This window comes from Bos indicus, chromosome 23, assembly GCF_029378745.1.
Source record: "Bos indicus isolate NIAB-ARS_2022 breed Sahiwal x Tharparkar chromosome 23, NIAB-ARS_B.indTharparkar_mat_pri_1.0, whole genome shotgun sequence".
Taxonomy (NCBI): domain Eukaryota; kingdom Metazoa; phylum Chordata; class Mammalia; order Artiodactyla; family Bovidae; genus Bos; species Bos indicus.
The window spans coordinates 14,481,653-14,495,288 of NC_091782.1; the positions used below are offsets into that span (position 1 = coordinate 14,481,653).

Genomic DNA, 13,636 nt, shown 5'->3' on the forward strand with positions numbered 1-13,636 from the left:
AAGTGGGTTGCCATTACCCTTTTCCAGGGGATATTCCTGACCCAGGGATCAAACCCAGGTCTCCTGCATTGCAGGCAGATTATTTATCACCTGAGCCACCAGGGAAGGCCCTTACCTTGATAGGCTTGAATTAAATTTAGTCAGATATTGACCTCACTTTGAGGTTGCTTTCAGGTGGCATTGACTGGCCTATCAATCAGCCAGCCTCCCACAGTCCCCAGTGGTTTGTAGAAGGCAATGGGGATTCCTGTCTGCCTCACAAGAATCCAACTGGTAGGAACAATGGACTGAACCCTCTGTGAATCTGGGATCTCCATTAGGAAGTTAATAGGGGAAACCATATGGTACTAATCTTTGGGTTTCGGTCTCCTTTCTCACCAGAACCTGCTAAGGACACAGAGAGATTCCATGGTGCGAGATTCTCAGATTGTTTCTCAGGTGAGTGATTCTCAGAGATTCTCAGATTCTCAGGAGTTTTCATCATGTTACCGCACCATCTTCTTTTGCCATGCAATACCCACTCCCAAGCCCCAGCCTCATTACTTCCCACTGCCCATTCAAATTCAGCTCTTTGCTATGCTAAATGACAATTTCCCAAACATCCCATGTTGTTTCCTGCCTCTGTAACTTTGCTTACACTTTTTATTTGGGGCATCCTTTCCTCCCTTCCTCGCCTACCTAAGTGCCACTCATCTTATATACTTGACTAAAATATCACCTTGGTTAGGAAGCCTCTTAGGCTTTGCCTTGCAGGTAGGGTTTGGTCCCCCAGGTATGCTCTTGAAGCACCAAGTGCATCTCCTCTAGCAGCCCTTCTCATCAATATTGCAGTGGCTGGTTTACTAGTTGTTAGGATGTAGTTTCAGATTCTTGAGCAATGACCAAAAATAATAGTGACTTGAACAAGATAGAAGTTTATGTTTTCCCTCTAGGCAAAACTTGAGAGTGCTCAGGCACTTTCCATGTTATTGCTCGGCCTCCCTAGGATGTTAACCAGCATAGTGCAAGTTGGCTCACAACCACACTAGAACTCCAGCGTGCCTTATTTCAAAGCCAGCCTCTTAAGCACCAGGTCATACTGCCTCTATTAGTGGAGCTGAGCTCATTGCTGATGGAGGAGGAAGATATGAACAAGTGAGAGAAGTTCAGGGTATATTGGAAGACACTTTGAGTGCCTGGTGGGGATTGATGGAAGTTTATATCCTAAAGTTTAGGTCTTACGGTATGCTAGACTTGAATGTTGAAAATATATCTGATGATAGTCATCAGAGAGTGTCATTTCTCAGGCACATAGTCCACAACCACTGCCTCTGAAATGGAATCAGCTCCAAGTGCCTCTTAAGACTCTCCTAAACCTTTCTCACATTATGTTGAAGAGACGTGGGTCAGATCTTTGCAAAGGTAAATGGAATAGAAATGCTAATACTCAATGAGCCACTTGTAAAGAAACAGCCTGAATCATCCACCTTCTGAGCTGTTTCCAAAGTTGACTGATCATCAGAATCACCTTGGCACTTTAATTGAAAAGAAGCAGGATCCTGAGCTGCTCCATGGCCATTGACTCTCCAGGGTGGGCTCAGGAATCTGTCTATTTTTGTAATAGTTTTCCAATTATTCTGATGACAAGCTGCTGTGGGTACCTTTGCACTTAAGAAACCCATCACCACCCTATATTTATGCTAACTTCAACCTACCAACTGACCCCCTATTTCTTTCATGGCAGAAGCATTGATCTGTCTTTAGTGAATTAGTGAAAGTCCCTCAGTCGTGTCCAACTCTTTGCAAACCCATGGACTGTACAGTCCATGGAATTCGCCAGGCCAGCATACTGGAGTGAGTAGCCTTTCCCTTCTCCAGGGGATCTTTCCCACCCAGGGATCAAACCCAGGTCTCCCACATCGCAGGCGGATTCTATACCAGCTGAGCCACCAGAAAAGCAGTCTCTCTTTGGACCAATGGAAAGGTGATTCTCATTTGACATTCTCTCTAAACTCTAGGTTATTGCACTGTCCAAACGGTTTTGAACTTTCTCCAAGCCGGCTCAGTGCCAAACCTATTCGCTAGAAACCTAAAAACAGAACTGAGAAATTGTTTGGTTAGTTGAAATTAATGATAAACTAGAAATAAAATTTTCTTATTGTTTAGTCACTAAGTCTTTGTGACCCCATGGGCTGTAGCTCACCAGCTCCTCTGTCCATGGAATTTCCCAGGCAAGAATACTGGAGTGTGTTGCCATTTCCTCCTCCAGGGGATCTTCCTGACCCAGGGATGGAACCCACGTCTCCTGCATTGGCAGGCAGATTCTTTACCACTGAGCCACCAGGGAAGCCCCTAGAAATAAAATAATAAATATTTTAAAAACCTACAATTTGGATAACCACAAACCCAACCATTTTACATCTTGTGAAGAGGTTTAGAAAATCATTAGACCTCAGAACTTCCAGTAGCCACCTAACAGAGATTTTTTTTTTTTTTCCTTACATTTGACCATCCATATCCCATTATGGTAGCTCAGCTGGTAGAGAATCCTCCTGCAATGCAGGAGACCCCAGTTCAATTCCTGGGTCAGGAAGATCCCTGGAGAAGGGATAGGCTACCCACTGCAGTATTCTTGGGCTTCCTTGGTGGTTCAGATGCTAAAGAATCCACTTGTAATGTGGGAGACCTGGGTTAGATCCCTGAGTTGGGAAGATCCCTTGAAGGAAGGCATGGCAACCCACTCCAGCATTCTTGCCTGGAGAATCCCCATGGACAGAGGTGCCTGGCAGGCTAAAGTTCATGGGATCTATTAGTTCCAATTTATAGGTGAAGAATCTAAGGCTCAGAAAAAAGTATAACTGAATTCAAACCTAGATCTATTTGAGTCTCAATTCTGAGTTATTAAACTATTCCTCCTCGTGGTGTTCATGTATGGTGGGGGGTGGGGCAGGAGAGAGGGAGAGAACAAGGAATAGAGGTGGAAAGACAACTTCTTACTAGGACCTGCTGTCTATTGTCCTTTTCTGTCTGCATATTCTCATGCCAGTAGCAACCAACTCAGGAACAGCCTCTGATGCTCCAAGGCAAACTTTAGCAAAGAAAGTTGAGCTGTTCCTATGCCAACAAGCTACCCCTCTGCATCATTTCATAGCCTCAGTGGACCCACAAATATCATTTCCAGCTAATCACATATGCACCAGACAGTTATGCTATACAATAAATGATTAACACATTCAGCTGATTCCCTTGAAGACAATTCACCAAATTTATTGGGAGGTACTTTTATTCAAGATGACACTTGGATTCTTCTTTTGTACATTTCTTTCCTCTGCTGATTCACTGTGTATTGTGTCTGGATCACTTGGCTTTTCTAAGTCAACAGAGCTGAATGGGAGAAATCCAAGCATTGTGATTGCTGCTGGGGAAATGGCAGATTTGCCTCATGAGAGTTATAGTTGGGGCACTCTTTGGGATCAAAAGCATACTAAATCTGAGGCACTTGAAGAGGGAGATAGCCATCACATTTGGTTCAAAGTTTCCCTTGGAGATTGAGTTTCTCTGCCCAAATGCTGCTATTTGCTGATGGGAGGAAAATTATACTGGACCTTGGTTTGTAGCAATTAGAGTAAATTCTCCTGTGGCAGGCTGGGACCTCCAGAGCTCTAATTGGTTCTAATGTAGAGTGGCTTAAAATAATTTACTCTTCCAAAGGCTAATCTCTCATTTCCCAGAGCAGATTGAATTGTTCAGAAATGAGCCATTGAGAGAACTTCTCATTCAGCCCTAGATTTGTGGCACATCTTTCTAAAAAAGAAAAAAAAGAGGCTGATTTGAGGATGGGGTGGGAAGAGGCTGGCTGGGCCTGTTCTGTAATGCCAAACATTTTTTCTCCAGTCTTTACATTCTCATCCTTGTTCCCCAAACCTAACTGATGAGCTCCAGATAATGTGCATTAAGGAAACCATTCTAGGACTTCGCTGGTCACTCAGAGGTAAAGAATATGAGTGCCAATGCAGGAGACGTGGGTTCAGCCCCCGGCCTGGGAAGATCCCACGTGCCACAGAGCAACTAAGCCCATGCTCCGCAACTACTGAGCCCATGCGCAGCTGTTGAAGCCCATGCATCTAGAGCCATGCTCCACAACAAGAGAAGCCACTGCAATAACAAGCCCTGCACTGCAGCTAGAGAGTAGCCTCTGCTTGCCACAACTTAAGGAAAGCCCGCACAGCAATGAAGACCTAGCGCAGTCAAAAATAAAATAAGCTTGTGTGTGTGTGTGTGTGTGTGTGTCTATGTATATGATCAGTCATGTCTGACTCTTTGTGACCCCATGGACTATAGCCTGCCAGACTCCTCTGTCCATGGAATTTTCCAGGCAAGAATACGGGAGTGGGTTGCCATTTCCTACTCTGGGAGAGCTTGCCGACCCGGGGATCAAACCTGTGTCTCTTGTGTCTCCTGCGCTGGCAGGCAGATTCTTTACCACTGTGTCACCCGGGAAGCCTCTCTCTCTCTCCCATACACACACACACACACACACACACACACACACACACACACACACACACACACACACACACACACCACACACATACACACATATGAAAAAACATTCTGTCCCTTCACCAGTCAGAGTCCTGGATGGTTAAAAAGTAACATTAGCCAGGTAAAACCATGTGGAAAAGGTGCCATGGTACAAGTTCTTGCCCTACCCTACAACCAATTAACTCAGTTTTTCATCTGTAAAATGACCTAGTTGGACTCACTGCTCTCTGGAGACTCATAAACTGATTAAAGAAGAGTTAGATTAAGTCCATTTCATTATTCTAAAAAGGGTTTCCCAACCTCAGCACGAATAACATTTGGGGCCAGATTAATCTTTGGTGTGGAGGCTGTCCTATGTTTGCTAGGATGTTGGGAAGCATCCATGGTCTCTACCTACTGTATCACTAGCACCACCCACCCTGAGTTGCAACAACAAAAATTTCCAAACATTGGAAGGGGGCGCGGGGGGGCGGCGCAAAGTCATTGAGAACCACCTTCAATAGCTCCCAACTGCCAACAGACAATTCACTCATTTATTAAATATTTAATACTATTTATTGAGTTTTTACTAAAACCAACAATAACTGAGATATAGTCCCTGTCCTCAAGAAACTCATAGTCAAGCTAGGAGGACAGACAATTATAATCTGTTGTAGCATATGTAATGACCAAGAGAGATGCAGAAGAAGAAAGGGGGGATATTTTCTGAGGGGGAATGCAGAGGGAGCTCAGAAAACTTTTTGGATAAATTAATGATTAAATGGAACATTAAAGGATAAGTAGAAATGAGCCAGGCATCCCCAGCTGGGGAGACAGCCTGAGAAAATGCATAGTAATAAAAATTATGACCTACTCTCACAAAACTCATTAAACTAGAGAGATGTGAGAATGAATCAGACAAAGAGACCAGCTTCCTCCTCAACTCCAGGTCTGTATGGTCTCTTTTAACATCCCATTGTTGGAAAGGAATTCAAAACTATAGAGAACTCCTAGCCATTGTTCTGCAGAGTCTCCCATAGATGTTACTGCTACGGAGCTCTCCAGGGTACTGAACCGTATCAATCTGAAGCAACTCAACCTAGGGACCTTCTTAGAACTCTTATCTCTCCTTCTAGGCCCTGACTCATGGCCATTCCTGCTGCCCTTGGCTGATGCCATATAGTGTAAAGCGAATAGCTTTACCAACCCAAACAGTTCAAATTAAGAGACACAAATAAATGATAAATTATTGTTATAAATTATAAATCATGGTGAGTCCCAATAGTCTTGCTGACTTTATTTTTTTTAATTTACTTGGAATTTTATGTTTTCTAATATATCTATGACAACATGTATTTCTTTACTCTGAAAAACATCATTTAATATAAGATCTTGGAATAAAAGATTTTGGAATCATAGGACTGGGGTATGAATCCTAACTCTGCCACTTAATAGCTGTCTGACATCAGGTCAGGTAACTTAATCCTCAGAGGGCTTCCCAGGTGCTAAAGAAGTCACCAAGCCATGCAGAAGACATAAGAGATACAGGTTCAATACCTGGGTCAGGAAGATCCCATGGAGGAGGGCATGGCAATCCACTCCAGTATTCTTGCTGGTGAATTGCCAGCATCTTAAAGAGTCTTAAAGAGTCAGGCATGACTGAAGTGACTTAGCGCACACACAGCACATTGTTTACTCAAAATGAGGTAAATGGGGGGAAAATGGATAAACCTTTTTTCAATAATTCCCCTTATTACCAAAGATCTGGAGTCAGAATGGCTTTAGATTTTTCAACAGTAATATGTGAAGGAAGAAGACAATGGAGAAATGCCCTTCAAAATAGGAACAATTATCCCTCATCTAAAATTCTATACCTAGCAATGGCAACCCACTCCAGTACTCTTGCCTGGAAAATCCCATGGACGGAGGAGCCTGGTAGGCTGTAGTCCATGGGGTTGCTGAGGGTCGGACATGACTGAGCGACTTCCCTTTCACTTTTCACTTTCATGCATTGGAGAAGGAAATGGCAACCCACTCCAGTGTTCTTGCCTGGAGAATCCCAGGGACGGGGGAGCCTGGTGGGCTGCCATCTATGGGGTCGCACAGAGTCGGACACAACTGAAGCGACTTAGCAGCAGCAGCAGTAACTCAACTATAAATCAAGTTATATAGAGTAAAAACATTTCTAGACCTGTATAGTCTCAACGAATTTCTCTCCTGATGCATACTTTCTCAGGGAATTACTAGAGTGCATGCACCACCAAAAAAAAAGTAAGCTAAGAAAGAGAAAGGCATTAAATACAGGAAACATGAGCTCCAGCACTGTTAAGAAGGATTAAGAAATACCCAAAAGGATGGTAAACAGTGATCTCAGATTGCCAGTTGTGAATAAGGCATCCAAGACAACCAGTCCAGATTAGAACAGAATGCCTCAGAGGGTAGATAGAGAGTTATCATCACCAAGGGGGCTTCCCAGGTGGTGTTAGTGGTAAAGAACCTGCCTGCCAGTGCAGGAGATGTAAGAGACTGGGGTTTGGGAAGATCTCCTGGAGGAGGAAATGGCAACCCACTCCAGTATTCTTGCCTGGAGAATCCCATGGACAGAGGAGCCTGGTGGGCTACACTTGACAGAGTTGCAAAGAATTAGACATGTCTGAAGCAACTTAGCATGCACACGTCATCACCAAGATCCCTACTGCTGTTGACCCTTTTGTTTTTAACTTGAGGAGAGAATTCCTGGGTGAGTGTAGTTGAGACATTTGTTATTGACTTGCCTGAGTCATTTCTAATGAGGATGATGCTTTTCCTGCAGCATAGCCCATTTTCTGGATCAGCTAAGGATGCTCATTTCACCCCCAAAGAAGTGTTCTACTTTGATCTACCTAAGGAGCACTAGGAAAGCAGAAAACCCAGAGCAGCCCACACTTTGGACTACATTTCTTCTGGATACTGAATACTTGACCCCCACAGCAGCCCTAGAAGATGGCTGCAGATGTCCAGCTCTGGTTTCCCAAGATCCACTCATGGCCTTGTCCAGTCCAGACAAGGTCTTCCAGAAGGGGCTCTTGTAACCTCTTGAAGAAACTGAAACCAGACTGACCCAGAGACTCTGTTTAGTTTCTCTCTCTCCTGAACATCTTCCTCAAACAGGGGCAGACTTCCTTGGTGGTCCAATGGTTAATAATCTATCTGCAAATGCAGGGGACATAGGTATGATCCCTGTTCCAGGAGATTCCACATGCCACGGGGTAACTAAGTCCATGTGCCACAACTACTGAAGCCCACGTGCTCTAGAGCCTGTGCTCTGCAACAAGAGAAACCACCACAGTGAGAAGCCCATGGGCCTCAACCAAAGAGAGTAGCCTCCGCTTGTCATAACTAGAGAAAAGCCTGTGTGCAGCAATGCAGTCAAAATAAGCAATTATATATATATATAAACAGAGACAACATTGCCCTGTCATCCTGAGCTAGATTTGTGCTTCTACTCAACAAACATTGTTTAGGAAAATATACTTAGTAAAAACTATAATGAAAATCAAGAGAATGATTAGCACCAAAGTCAACATGGCAGTTACTTCCAAAGAAGAGTTTGGAGGTTTTATTTAGAGAGGAGCATTTGCAGAACTTGTAAGATACCAGTTAATGTTTGATTTCTCAGTTTTTGTGGTGAGTACATAGGTGTTAAATGTACTATATTTTCAACTCTACATATATTTAAAATACAGTCCTATACATATAATTTACTTAATAGTAGACATTTACATAACAATCAAAGCACCCTGCAAAGTAATGAAATCATATACCTTCAGTTAACTGGTAACCTTCAGATAAAACTTTCTGAGTGTCCCTTCTGTGCTGGGACCCTAACTGACGTTTTAATGTCTAGACGTCCCTAGCCAGTAGTACATTTTCATGTTAATATGAATTTTGAGGACCAGAAAGCTCTCCCAAGCCCAAATAAGTAGCTGTCTAGGGACTTTCCTGCTGGTCGAGGGGTTAAGAATCCACCTTCCAATGCAGGGGACCCGAGTTCAATCCCTGGTCTGGGAACTAAGACCCCCCCATGCCACAGGGCAAGTAAACCTACACACTGCAACTACTGAGCCCACCACAACTAGAGATTCCACACGCCACAACGAAGATTTCACGTACTGCAACTAAGACCTGATTCAGCCAAATAAATAAATTAAAAAAAAAAAATAGCTGTCTGATGGGTTGGATTTCAGGCAATATCCCAGAGGAGTTCCCATGCCACCTCCCAAATCAGACCCAGCCGCTCGTGGTTTTTATAAGCAGTCTTGTCCAAGAGAAGACAGACACCTAAAAACATCTCCCCCCAGTGGTGGGAAGAGGGTCTGCAGTCGTGGCTGTGTGTGGAAAGGCTGCTCATTAGTTTATTATTCAGTCAATTACACGGGTGCCTAAGTTTAGAAAGGCTTGGGGGAATTTGCTTCGGACTTGTGGAAATTTTAATCCCTTTTCCAGCTTTGTCCCAGAGAAAAGGAAGACCTCCATCCTGGCACTGGCAGGGATCCACAGTTCTCACCAGCATCCTCAAGTTGCTTTAAGAGAGGATTTTTTTTTTTCCTTCTTCACAGAATGAGTCAGATGCTGACAAGACTCCTCGCATCTCTCACCATCTTCCTGTTGCCCCTTCCAATCTGAAGATCAAAGCTCACCTCAGGAGAACCTCCAGAGGGAAGAAATAGCCAGCGGAACCCCCAGAGCCAGGCAGGAAAAGCAAGTAAACAAGTGATTGACGCACTTGGTAGGCGAGTTGCAGGAGCCTCCAACGCAGTCTCCGCCAGGGTCAAGCGTGAGCAAGGGGAAGCTGAGGAAGCGGTCCCGGATGGGGGCGGGGCCCCGGGGGCGTGGCCACCGCTCATTGTTCCTCCGGGTTCCCAGGGAAGAAAGCAGGCCTCCAGCAAAACAAACGTGCCGAGGGGAAGTGACTGGCAGGAGGGAGAGTGACTTGAAGTAGAATGTGCCTTATTTCCCCCGGGGTTTCTCAGGGACACAAGAAGAGGCTTAGAGAAGAATCTGGGGCAAAACGAGGCAGTGTGGATAAATGCATGGGACCTGGAGATGGGCAGACCTGAATTCAAATCCTAGAGCCTCAATTTCCTGATCCTATCATTAGGTTTCTCGGGATCTTGGTTTTACTGTTTGCGAAATGGGAATGACACTTCTCACCCATAATGTTTCCTTGAAGGCTTGATAAGATAATGCACTTTTTAGTGTCTGACACAGAGTTTTGTTTTTGTTTTTAAGTTAACTGTTGTTATTCAATTCAGTTCAGTTCAGTCGCTCAGTCGTGTCCGACTCTTTGCGACCTCATGAATCGCAGCACGCCAGGCCTCCCTGTCCATCACCAACTCCCGGAGTTCATTCAGACTCACGTCCATCGAGTCAGTGATGCCATCCAGCCATCTCATCCTCTGTTGTCCCCTTCTCCTCCTGCCCCCAATCCCTCCCAGCGTCAGAGTCTTTTCCAATGAGTCAACTCGTCGCATGAGGTGGCCAAAGTACTGGAGCTTCAGCTTTAGCATCATTCCCTCCAAAGAATACCCAGGGCTGATCTCCTTCAGAATGGACGGGTTGGATCTCCTTGCAGTCCAAGGGACTCTCAGGAGTCTTCTCCAACACCACAGTTCAAAAGCATCAATTCTTCAGCGCTCAATTGTCTTCACAGTCCAACTCTTACATCCATACATGACCACTGGAAAAACCATAGCCTTGACTAGATGGACCTTTGTTGGGAGAGTAATGTCTCTGCTTTTGAATATGCTATCTAGGTTAGTCATAATTTTCCTTCCAAGGAGTAAGCATCTTTTAATTTCATGGCTGCAGTTACCATCTGTATCAGTGGGGGTGGGCACAGCTGGGAGGGAGCATCCTGCAGTGGGGAGCTAGCTCTGCCAGCTGTCAAGACATGGGTGTCAGTTCACAGAGTGAGCCTGAGCAGGTAACTCCCTGTTCCTGGAGCCGAACTTCACCTACCTAGAATGAGGGTGCTGATAAATGTCTCCCGGGCTTGTTCTGGTGCCAAGATCCTGGGTTCTAAAGACCTGTATCTGAGGTGGGACTAAGAAATCCTCTGACTTCAAACAAAAATAATGTAGAGGCAGGCTAGGGAGGTATTTGTTCCCATCACACTGGTTTCCTTGGGAACTTTAGTTTTATTATGATGCGGCTGCCATCTCTGAAAACATTTTCAGATTCGTTGGTTTAAAATAATCTGCAGAGCCAGTTCTTGGAGCCAAATTAGAAAATCATCCCATTGCTTTGTAACCATGATGTTCTTCTTTCTGTTTCTTTCAAATTTTAACTTCAAAAAGCTCTCATTAGATTCCAGTTTCAATTTTACCACTAAGTCATGGAGGATTTTTTTTTTTTTTTTTTATCTCTTCTGACCTTGGTTTCCTCCCCTGGAAAATGGTGATGATAGTATCCACTTGTAGTGTGGCCAAAGGACACACGACCTTTGCACACACATGAGCAAAGGACTACAACTGCAGTTCCAGGCAGAATGCTGGGCTCAGCGTGGCAGTAGCACGTATTAATACATCTACATATGCGTGCCTTCACTCTGTCATTCCTTCCCCACCATGATTGCCCGTTTTACCAGTTTATCCACCACGTAAATTCACAGCCCACTAAACTAGCATGCTCTATGTTGGAAAAATCTGAGGCTTTCTCTTGCTGTGTTTTCTCCTTTACTTTTGCACAGACTACCTCATTTCTGACACTTCTGGTCACCAAATGTGTGTTTTTTTCTGTTCACCAAGCAAGTCTCTGACATCAGCTGGGAGGTCTATCAGTATAACTCAATTCTGATACTATCTGCCTAGAAATTGCTTTAGATCTCACAGGTTAAGGGGTTAGTCCTACGAGATTACCCCACAGTTCAGATGCCACCCATAAGTAGTAGGGCCCCAGGCTCTCTACAGATTCTATCCAGGTTGGCTACATTTCAGAGGTTTCCCTGTGACCCCTCCTTGCATTCAATTGACTTGCTAGAGCAGCTCACAGAGCTCAGGGAAACATTTTCTCACATTTACCAATTCAGTAAAGTATATGATAAAGGATATAGGTGAACAACCAGAGGAAGAGATACATAGGGCAAAGTCCGGGAGAGTCCTGGGTGCAGGAGTCTTCTGCTTCCATGGACTTGGGGTGTGTCACCCTCCCAGCATGCAGATGCATTCATGTGCCTGGAAGCTCTCCTAACCCCATACTGTCAAGATCTTATGGCGGGTTCCTCACGTAAACATGATCATTATTAACTCCATTTCTAGCCCCTCTTCCCTCTCTAGAGAAGTGGGAGGGGCGCTGAAATTTCCAAGCTTCGAATCATGGCTTGGTCTTTCTGGTGACTGGCCCTGACTCAGGAGCCCACCCAGAGTCGCCTTGTTAGAACAAAAGATGTTCCCAGTGCTCTTACCACTGAGGACCTTACAAGGACTTTAGGAGCCTTGTGTCAGGGACTGGGGATGAGACCAAGTATTTATTTCTTATCATGAATCACAATACGTATCACAGACTCCAAATGATCTTCGTCCATTTCCAAAAATCAAATATACTCTCAGAGGTAAAGAGTCACTACCATGAGGGATATTCAAAGAGTTGTGCTCAGATACTAAAGATTTTTCTTTAAACTATATTTAGTGCTTCTATGTGTGTATATGAGGGCTTCTCTCGTGGCTCAGCTGGTAAAGAATCCGCCTGCAGTGCGGAAGACGTGGGTTCAATCCCTGGGTTGGGAAGATCCCCTGGAGAAGGGAAAGCCTACCCACTCCAGTATTCTGGCCTGGAGAATTCCATGGACTACAGTCCATGGGGTTGCAAAGAGTCTGACACAACTGAATGACTTTCACCGTCACTGTGTGTATATGAACGTGTGTGTGGGTACATTTGCTAGTTAATAAAACCCTCAACCCTTGGGAAACCAGCAGACCTACAGCCAATACTGTGGTGCTCGACCAGGACCTGGTTTCAAAAAGTCAGAGCTCAGAACGATAGCCAGAAGCAAGGAAATACAGAAGCCAACCAGGCCTGGCCTCCAAGCTCAGGGAAGCCCACTCTTGCTGAGTGACCTGTGTCCACCACATCATCTTTTCAAATGTATTCACCAGAAATATGGAAAGTCACATAAGCCTTGTAAAGGCCGATATAGTGGGACTTCCCTGGCAGTGTAGTGGTTAAGACTTCACCTTCCAATGCAGGGGCTGCTGGTTCAATCCCTGATCGGGGGGATGTAAAATCCCACATCCCTCATGGCCAAAAAACCAAAATATAAAACAAGCAATATTGTAACAGATTCAATAAAGATGTTTAAAAAAATGGAAATACATTTTTTTAAAGTCTTAAAAAAACATAATTGAAAGAGACACATGTGCCCCAATGTTCATCGCAGCACTGTTTACAATAGCTAGGACATGGAAGCAACTTAGATGTCTATCGGCATACAAATGGATAAGAAAGCTGGGGTACATATACACAATGGAATATTACTCAGCTATTAAAAAGAATGCATTTGAATCATTTCTAATGAGGTGGATGAAACTGGAGCCTATTATACAGAGTGAAGTAAGTCAGAAAGAAAAACACCAATATATATGGAATTTAAAAAGATGGTAATGATGACCCTATATGCAAGATAGCAAAAGAGACACAGAGATAAAGAACAGACTTTTGGACTCTATGGGAGAAGGCGAGGGTGGGATGATTTGAGAGAATAGCATTGAAACATATATATTTCCATATATGAAATGGATCGCTAGTCCAGGTTCAATGCATGAGACAGGGTGCTCAGGGCCGGTGCACTGGGATGACCCTGAGGGATGGGAGGGGGTGGGTGGTGGGAGGGGGTTCAGGATGGGGAACACATGTACACCCATGGCTGATTCTTGTCAATGGATGGAAAAAACCACTACAATATTGTAAAATAATTAGCCTCCAACTAAAATAAATAAATTCTTTAAAAGTCTTAGAAAACAACCAAAAAAAGATTGATGAAGTAAAATTATCAAGCTGACCAAAAAGTCTTTTCCATAAGATTGTTGGAAAAACCTGAATGAACTTTTTGACCAACCCAATACTTTTAAAGCAGAAAAATTTAACATAAATTTGG

General features: G+C 44.2%; 1 long non-coding RNA gene across 1 annotated transcript in view; it reads left to right on the plus strand.

The window, feature by feature from the left end:
• Window positions 1–12,852, plus strand: part of LOC139178946 (uncharacterized) — a 26,248-nt gene extending 13,396 nt beyond the window's left edge. The window contains exons 2-3 of the long non-coding RNA XR_011563380.1: window positions 382–438; window positions 9,102–12,852. This is a non-coding gene — a long non-coding RNA (uncharacterized lncRNA). The remainder of the gene's footprint in view (window positions 1–381; window positions 439–9,101) is intronic.
• Window positions 12,853–13,636: the final 784 nt, after the last annotated feature.